General features: G+C 43.1%; 1 protein-coding gene across 3 annotated transcripts in view; it reads left to right on the forward strand.

The window, feature by feature from the left end:
• Positions 1–8,366, forward strand: part of ADAMTS17 (ADAM metallopeptidase with thrombospondin type 1 motif 17) — a 168,446-nt gene that overhangs the window by 149,758 nt on the left and 10,322 nt on the right. The window lies entirely within an intron of this gene.

Raw genomic sequence — 8,366 nt, forward strand, 5'->3', positions numbered from 1 at the left:
GATCCTTTGACAGTTTTGTTCAGTAAGGTGCTGAGAATTCTGTGGTAGAAAGCCAAAAATTATCCCTTTCCAGAATGCAGTGCGGACAAATATTCTGTTAATTTTTCCTTAGTGTATATCAAGTCCCTTTACATTACTAGATTCCATGTTTTCACAAGGAACAGAAATTTCCCAGGAATATTGTATTCTACCTTGGTCATATAAGCCTGTGGAGGGGGGGTGGGATATTTAAATACTTATTTTATATATCAATGCATCTATTCCTAGACTTATCCTCAAAATACACATTTTTGTATGCGTGTCTGCACCTTTTTTTTTTGAGCCAAGATCCATATTGCAAGATTTGAAGAAGTGTCAAATCTGATGGATATTTGCGTTAATGTCTGTGCATAGTCTGGAAGCTGCAAATTAGGTCAATTCACATAAAAATGCAGTCTGAACAAAATTCTCCCCATGTCTAGTTAATAGACATATCTTATCTTTGCCCACCTAATGGTCTTTGAACAAAGAAACTGCTTATTCCAAAAGAACACACAGAATGCAATTAAAAGCAGACAGGTTCAGTAGCTTCACCTTAGTTTCCAAAAACTAGAGCTGAATTATGTTGTTAGTGACTGAATTCTAGCAAAAAAAAAACACCACCTAGTCCATTCTGGGTGAAATTTCCACTTTTGACCATTTGACAGCAAGGGTGTTTGTGGTCTCAGGTGGCCAAAGTAAGTGTGACTATGGGCCCCTTCAGACTGGTGTGTTATTCTGGGTATATTCTGCAATAATTATTGACACTGACTGAGGGTCAGTGTTGTATTAATTCTGCTTTGTTATGTAGTTATTCTACAATGCTTCCCTACGTGCCCACATTATTGCTGTCCACAGAAGCTGATGCACAACAAAAGGGGATCAGTAACCAACCGTAGAACATTTGTGATATGAAAAGTTATAGGATTTCAGTAGGAAATTGCAGGATATGCACTGATTGGAAATGAAGCAGTATTACTGCCCCCAAACCTCTGCAGGCACAAAGAGCATTGAAAGCAGGGTCATGTATGACTGCCCTGATAGCATCATGAGCACAAATCATCATATGTACAATAAAAAAAGGATGGCTGGAGGGGCCATATATGATCTTGCATCTGAGAGAGGGCCTTCTCACTTATTCACTCCCTGCTAAGCCAATATTTAGGTCGCACTGAGAATTTCTATCACCAAATGTTTGGAATTTTGAACATTATATTATTCATAACCTGGAACATAGAACCAGAAGGGCCAGCCAATATAAACAGCCACTGTGTATTAACAGGTGAAATAACATTTTTTGAGGCTTACAAAACAAAAACCCCTCCTCTTCAGGCTATGAATTGACCATAGAGTCTATTTTTCAGAGCGGAGCATATGAAATAGTTGCAGTGCTCTCCAGTTTTTCCCTTCGAACTGTCATAAAGCAGGATTTGAAAAAAGTACAATGACTGACAGCTGTGGAACTATGGCAACCAAGGATGGTGCAACTGGCAGCTTATGTTTCTTTCATTTCTGGGCAAGAGTGGAATTCAGCTGATACTAATTCACTGAATTAGCCCTTGGGGCCCTCAAATAATTATCTAAAGCCATCGGTCTCCTATTTCATACTGAAGCCTATGGGTGGAACCCAATGGCTGTTGCTTTGCTGATGGAACACATCCATCAGCAGAAAGAGGGAGGGGGCCATTTTCAGTCATTCCTCCTCCTTCCTGGCAGATAGTCTATATCTGGCTGCAGCCCCCACCCAATCTGTTCTGGAGGGTTAGGGGACTATCCAAGAAGCCATTTGCATGCAGCCTGCTTACAAACACAGCCTCGAGAGCAGTGCTTATCCAGGAAACTACAGGGCATATATCTAGTTAACTGTAAACATTTATATAAAAGTGGTTCACATTTAACCGCCACCCTATAGGCAAGTACTATTGTCACTGTAGGATCTTGCCTCAGGCTAGGGGTGTAAGAAGGCACAGATTTCTGTTCTAACCCATGTTCATTGCATGCAGAGCTGTGTCCGTTCCACTGCAGTTTGGCTTCTGACAAAAGCTATGTCATGCTGTCTGCTGTGCCGGAATTCTACATAATTAATTGCCACGAATTAAATAATTCCACAGCATTCCTTTCCGTACAAAGGAAACACAATGCAAAAGCGGGGGTGGGGGTACACATCTTCAGTTTTGTATCACTTGCAGACAAAAGCAAATACCGATCATGTTCTCTGGATTGATTTCTGTTCCGGTCGTGGGACAAATAAGCAAACGTCATCCATTTCCACTCACACTCTCATTTCCATTTCCACTGGATTCCTCCACCAACTCTGCCTAAGGACCACCTAGTAATTTTCATGGCAGAGAAAAGAGTTGAATCAGGGAATTTCCAGCTGACAGCTCTGACTCTTATCAGCCCACTCTGCAGCACTACTAACACTTTGCTACTGCTGGAAGACTTTGCTTTCCCAGAAGACTGGAGAAGGCAGAACAGAAACTGGCTCCCAGAGGCAGAATCACAATGTGCATTTATTTACTTATTTCAAGTAGGAGATAAATAGCTATGTATTTAAGGCCAGCCTATGATAAGCAAGCAGCCCCCTTCTTTCCCCCCCCCCCCCCTTGCTGGGTGGCGAGCATGGGAATCTGGCAGAATGCCCATGTTCCATGCCCCCACTCCAAGCTGGGAAACGATTCTTACTTTCCATGTCACACACCTGACTGGCAGTGCCTCTCCACGAGGCACCCTGGGGACCCATATCCGCCTGGAACACATTTTGAAGCATCAGCAAGAACTTGGCAAACGAGAGAGCATTGAGAAGGCTCCTGCTGCCGCTGCCAAGTCATGTCACTCATGATAAAGTGCATTTGAAAAATTGCCTCTAGCCACCTGCCCTCCCCTGCCGTGAGGAGCTGCCAATTGCTTCTTCGCCATCCTTCTTTCTGCAATCCTGGCTGCAGGTATCCATCCCAGTAGGACATGTGAAACCTGGGGAAAGTCTCATTTCCTGTTAGAATAGCCTCTCTTTTGTCCCGTCCCCCCAAGATGTCTTCTATGCGGGATTATCAGTCATCCATCATTGTAGGAGTAATGAGAGACTTCTAATTGCAACTGAATCATTTTGGCAAGATCAAGTGTAAACCATATTCTATAAAACCAGGGAGAATAAAGAGAGAGAAAACAAAAGAAATCCAAGGTACGCAGGGGGGAATTTTATTAGAAACAATCTTTCTATTAAACTGTATTACAGATTACGTTCTGTTTTAGCTGTTGCCACAGGTATAAGAGCTATCATGACACAGAAGCGAAGATACTGGGCAATAAAACAGAAAGGCCCCATTAAAACATCACAAACTTGTAGCCTTCACCAAAGCCTCTTTGCTCATTCTCAAGTCAAAATTTTTCATGCAGACACCCATTAAACCAGGGGTGGGGAACTCCCATCAGCCCCTGCAAGTATAGTCCAAGGCCTGGGATTATGGGAGTTGTAGTTCAGCAACATCTGGAGGGCCACAGGTTCCCCATCCCTGCATTAAACACTCAGCTCACATCCAAACTATACATTTAAAGCACATGGCTTCCCACAAAGAACCCTGGAAACTGTAGTTTGTTAAAATTTATGGGAATTGTAGCTCTTTGGGGATAAAATACAGTTCCCAGGATTCTTTGGGAGAAGACTTGTGCTCAAAATGTGCTTTAAGTGAATGGTGTGGCCGTGAGCCTAGCCTCAGCCTCCCACATCTTCTGTAGTATGGAACGGATAATATTGCTCAGGGGAAGAGGATATTGATGTATTTAGGAAAATTGGGTTAGTGAATGCATAAGAACAGGAGAGGTGTACATGGTCAGGGACTGCAACTACATACTGCTTTGAAACCACAACCCAAAATGATGGGATGCAGCCGTTGCAGGCCTCTAGGTCGATTGGGAAGTGACAAGGAGAAATTCCATTGGATTAACTTAAGAAAAGTTTTAGTTATAGGTGGGTTGAGCCAAAATACATCTGATAGCACCTGTCTGCAGATTACGGGTGATATTGTGCTTTTTTAATCATGCCCATCCCCCATTTTACATACTGGTTTGTTTTCGGAGCAACGATGAAATGTTTGCAAAGAGATTTTGAGGAGGCTTTTTTAAAAAATACGAGACACAGCCAGCCAGACATTTAGAACATGTGATTCTTCAGCCCATGCCAGAGGGCTTGTGCAGATGGAATCCTCATGGACGCGTACAGATCCTCTGCGTACTGCTCAACATGCAGATGTTGCACGTACAAATGTCGCCTGCAGAAATTTCTGGTGATGCAACAGTTGAGTTTGCATTCCTTCCTGCAGCTCTTTGCAAGATTTATTATTGCCCCAAGAAAGAAAGCAATAAGGTGATAAGGTTGCTGCTTTAGGGAGAGCGCACGGGGGGGGGGGGCGGGGGGTGGAATTATCAGTAATGTTAGATGATCAGATCTTCACATTTTCAGAAGCTTCATTTGTAAAGGAATTTTACACTGGTATCACGTCAGACTGGGTTGCTTTGTGCAAAGTGGTTCTATGACTACATGCTAGAAATTAAGACAAGGGACTTCTGGGTCATCACAACCATCAGGAAAAGTCACCTTCTCCATTGCAGGAAAGACTTATTTCCACTGCTGGTCAGTTGCAGTTTTTGAACGGTGCTTAAGTGTGGCTGGGGCCACAATGCAAAAGGGGAAAGGGATGGGGAGGGAAAAGGAAAAATTAAGGCACCAGTTCTGATAATGATCATCTGGGATGTAAACTATTCAAAGAAAGAGCGAGCCAAAGTTGGCCAGCAGAGCCAATGGAGCAGGTCAGGCTTCCCATCTCTCCCTCTGCTTTAGCCTTTCATGTGTTCTTCTTACCAACTGCATCCCCTTCCCCTCTTTTCCTACTTTGGCATACGCATACTTCCAGGAAGCAGATGGATTTATGTACTTGTCATCTTGAACTCTCTGCTCTTTGAAAATGGTGAAGTCATTTTTAATTACACGCAGAGATGAAAATGCTGGCCCCATCTTGTTCTCAATATCACCTGGACTTAAAAAATACAGCTTGGAGGCAGTTGGGGGAAAAACTTGGTAGGTAGATGCCCCTTTGCATTCTACAATATACTTGGAAGATCATCCAATACATTTTTTTCTCACCTCGATGTAATTTATTCCTTTTCCAAATGTTGAACTATTCCCCTTGAATTCAGAAGGCGTTCCATTTCTTACCCCCACTGGAATCAAACAAATCATTTCCTTGACACAAAAAACTGAAAGATGGTTTTTGACAAGACTAGGGACAATCATTATATAGCTTCGGTGTTTCTTTCCCTCTTTGTCCTTTGCTGTCTCCCCCCCCCCCTTTTTTTTTTTTTAAGCTGTGAAAAGTACGTATCTTAAAGTCTGCTATGACTACTTAGATTGCAGCTCAGGTGACCTTGGTGGCACAGAGTGCCTTCCATCATGTTTGATTGGTGGCCCAGCTGTGCCCCTGTCTAGACAGGGACAGCCCAACCTCTGTTGCTCAAGCTCTGGTAACGTCTAGGTTAGATTACTGCAACATGTTATACATGGGGCTGCCTCTGAAGACTGTTCAGAAACTTCAGCTGGTGCAGAAATCAGCAGTCAGGTTGCTCACCAGGGCATATGACACCAATCCTGGTCCAATTGCACCAACTACCTATTAGTTTCTGGACCCAATTCCAAGTGCTGGTTTTGAGCCATATAGCCTTAAACAGGTCAGGACTGCAATACCTCAAGGACCTCCTGTCCCCATATAAACTGACCCAGATCCTGCCCATTGTCTATGTTCCAGTAGTTCTGAATTTATGATACTAAAAGTAGTTGTTGGAGTTGATTGAATGTTTATGAAAAAAATGTATCATGTACTGATTAATGCATGCATGGGCATGCAGGACGTTGATTTTGCAAATCATCCTTTCAAGATCCAATCCTTCATTTTAGGGTATGAAACTACAGCCATGTTCTGTCAGTGAATGATTTACTGGAAATCTATCTGCTACATTCAAGTCTACTTTTCTTTCAGCTTTTAAAAAGAGTAGGATCATTAGTTGAGAAGGGAGAGAGGAGCAGTTTTATGCTTCGTCACAGCTAAATCACTGACCTGAGGGAAGCCTTCCTGTTCCATCAGCTCTGCCCCCTGGCCCAGCCCGTATCCAAGCCTGCACCCCCATTTGCCAATCCTGGGTGCAGGTTTGGATCTGGCTCCTGATAGACGCTGCAGGCTTACGCCCCCGCCGCCCATCTGGACTGAGCATTGATCCTGAGCCACCCTTGTCGGGGCTTTTGGAGGAGCCTCTGCCATCCTGCGATGCCACCACACCGAGAGGGTGAGCAGACATACCACTTCACTCCACCTGATACCTGCTCCAAACAAGAGTTTTCCCAATATATATCTACCCCAGCATCCAATGCCAGTTGCAAATCTTTAAGTAGAAGGCCCATACAAGTCATACTACAGCCAATGGGTTAGAAACAGGCATATATACATCCTGCCAGGCTAATCTTACCTCATTTTTAAAAATTGGATTACTAGTGTAGTAGATTGTTGGACTGCTGTGGACATAATTTATCTTGATTTCTGTAAAGCATTTGGCTACAACCCTCTTTAAAAAAAGAAAAAGAAAGTACAGGTATAGGGAGGTAGGGAATATCTGGCTTAGCTCCTGCAGAATATTATAGTTCAGCACAAGCTGAATATGTGTCAGCAGTGTAATGTGGCTGCAAAAAGGTGGAGCTAATGCAATTGCAGTTGAATGTTTAGAGAAACCTTCTGATGGTAAGAGCAGTTTGTCAATGAAAGCAATGGTCTAGAAGAGCAGGCTTTCAACCTTGGGACCCCAGATGTTATTGGACTACAACTCCGATCATCCCAGACCACTGGTCCTGCTAGCTAAGAATGACGAGAGTTGTAGTCCAAAATCATCTAGGGACCCAAGGTTGAGGAAAGGCTGATGTAGAGTGGTAGTGGGCTCTCTCTCACTGAGGTCTTCCAGCAGAAATTGGACTGGCATCTGATGGGGATTTGGATTTGCTTGATTAGTCTAGATGCCATGTATGCCCCTCTTCAACTTGCTGCTTCTCTGAATCAAACATCAGTCACGTGAGACATCAATATGAACATGCATGTCTATATGAAGCAGCTAATAGAATTTTTTAACATGTCTGATGAAATTATTCTTTAAGGTTTTTTTTTAAAAAATGGATATTAACCTATCAGGGAGAAGAGCTCTAGTCACGTCTGCTCCTTACCATTCTTATTTTATATGTTTGGGGATTTCTTCTTTTGATGGGGACCATTCAAACATACATTTCCACCACCACATCCTACAGGTTCAACTGGTGTACTGTTGAACTATATATCTGGACCAGGACATCAAAATTATCTCCCAGTGAAATCAGTGAGACTTCTCTCCCAGTCAGGCTGTATAGGATTTAACATTTTTGGTACAAATTACAGCATTATCAACATTTTCTGCCCTTAGCACCCTCGCTGTTCCCAAAGTACAATGCCATGTGTGCAAGAATCCCTCATGTGTACACTTTTCTGTATTCCCTGTTTCCTGGAAAGCTGATTCCCACCCCCATCCCTAAAATAAGCCAGATGTCTCCTTAGCTGCCAAACCCAGGCAGTTCAAGATAGATGTTAAAGTCTGTCTTCCTGGCACTGAAAAGACTAATTGCATAGCCTAGGTGATGATCTTGGTTTCCCAGGAGAAGCAATCAAACTAAGCTCAAGGCAAGGAAAGAGAAAAAACACACACACTTGGTGGTTCTTTGTGTACTGAGAAGCAGAGCTGGCAGAAATTGTGGAAAAGGTGGAGGAAACCTTGAATCTTTGCCCTCTCTGTGGGCTCATAGATGCAGACACATAAATGTAGAGGCAGGTAAACATTTGCCGTTTGTGATACAGACCCCCGAGTGGTGTGTATGTGTATCTCCACACAAACATGCATCCATTTTGATATGATAAAATTTTCATAAACATGAGAGATACTAGTCAAGCAACAGGTAAATTTGTATCCCACATATGACATGATTTGGGGGCATAATTGTGACTCTTCCACTGACTACAGGCTGCAATAGATCTTTTGCAGGCTTCATGGCAGGATCATGCAAACATGTGTTAATGCTTTCAAACCCTTTTGAAGCTGGGAATAGATGTGAGAAGGGCTGGGCATTGTCGAGAAACCAGGTCTGTCTGCTTGTGTTGAAAGGACCACCCAGATAGATTTATATGGACCTAGCCCCGAGTGTGAGGATATGGTTATATTTAGTAATGTTAGACTTCCAACCTACATATCAGGAAATGGAGAGATCAAGAACAGCAACAATGGAGAGCATA

This window comes from Podarcis tiliguerta (genome assembly GCF_965153285.1).
Source record: "Podarcis tiliguerta genome assembly, chromosome: 14".
Taxonomy (NCBI): Eukaryota; Metazoa; Chordata; class Lepidosauria; order Squamata; family Lacertidae; genus Podarcis; species Podarcis tiliguerta.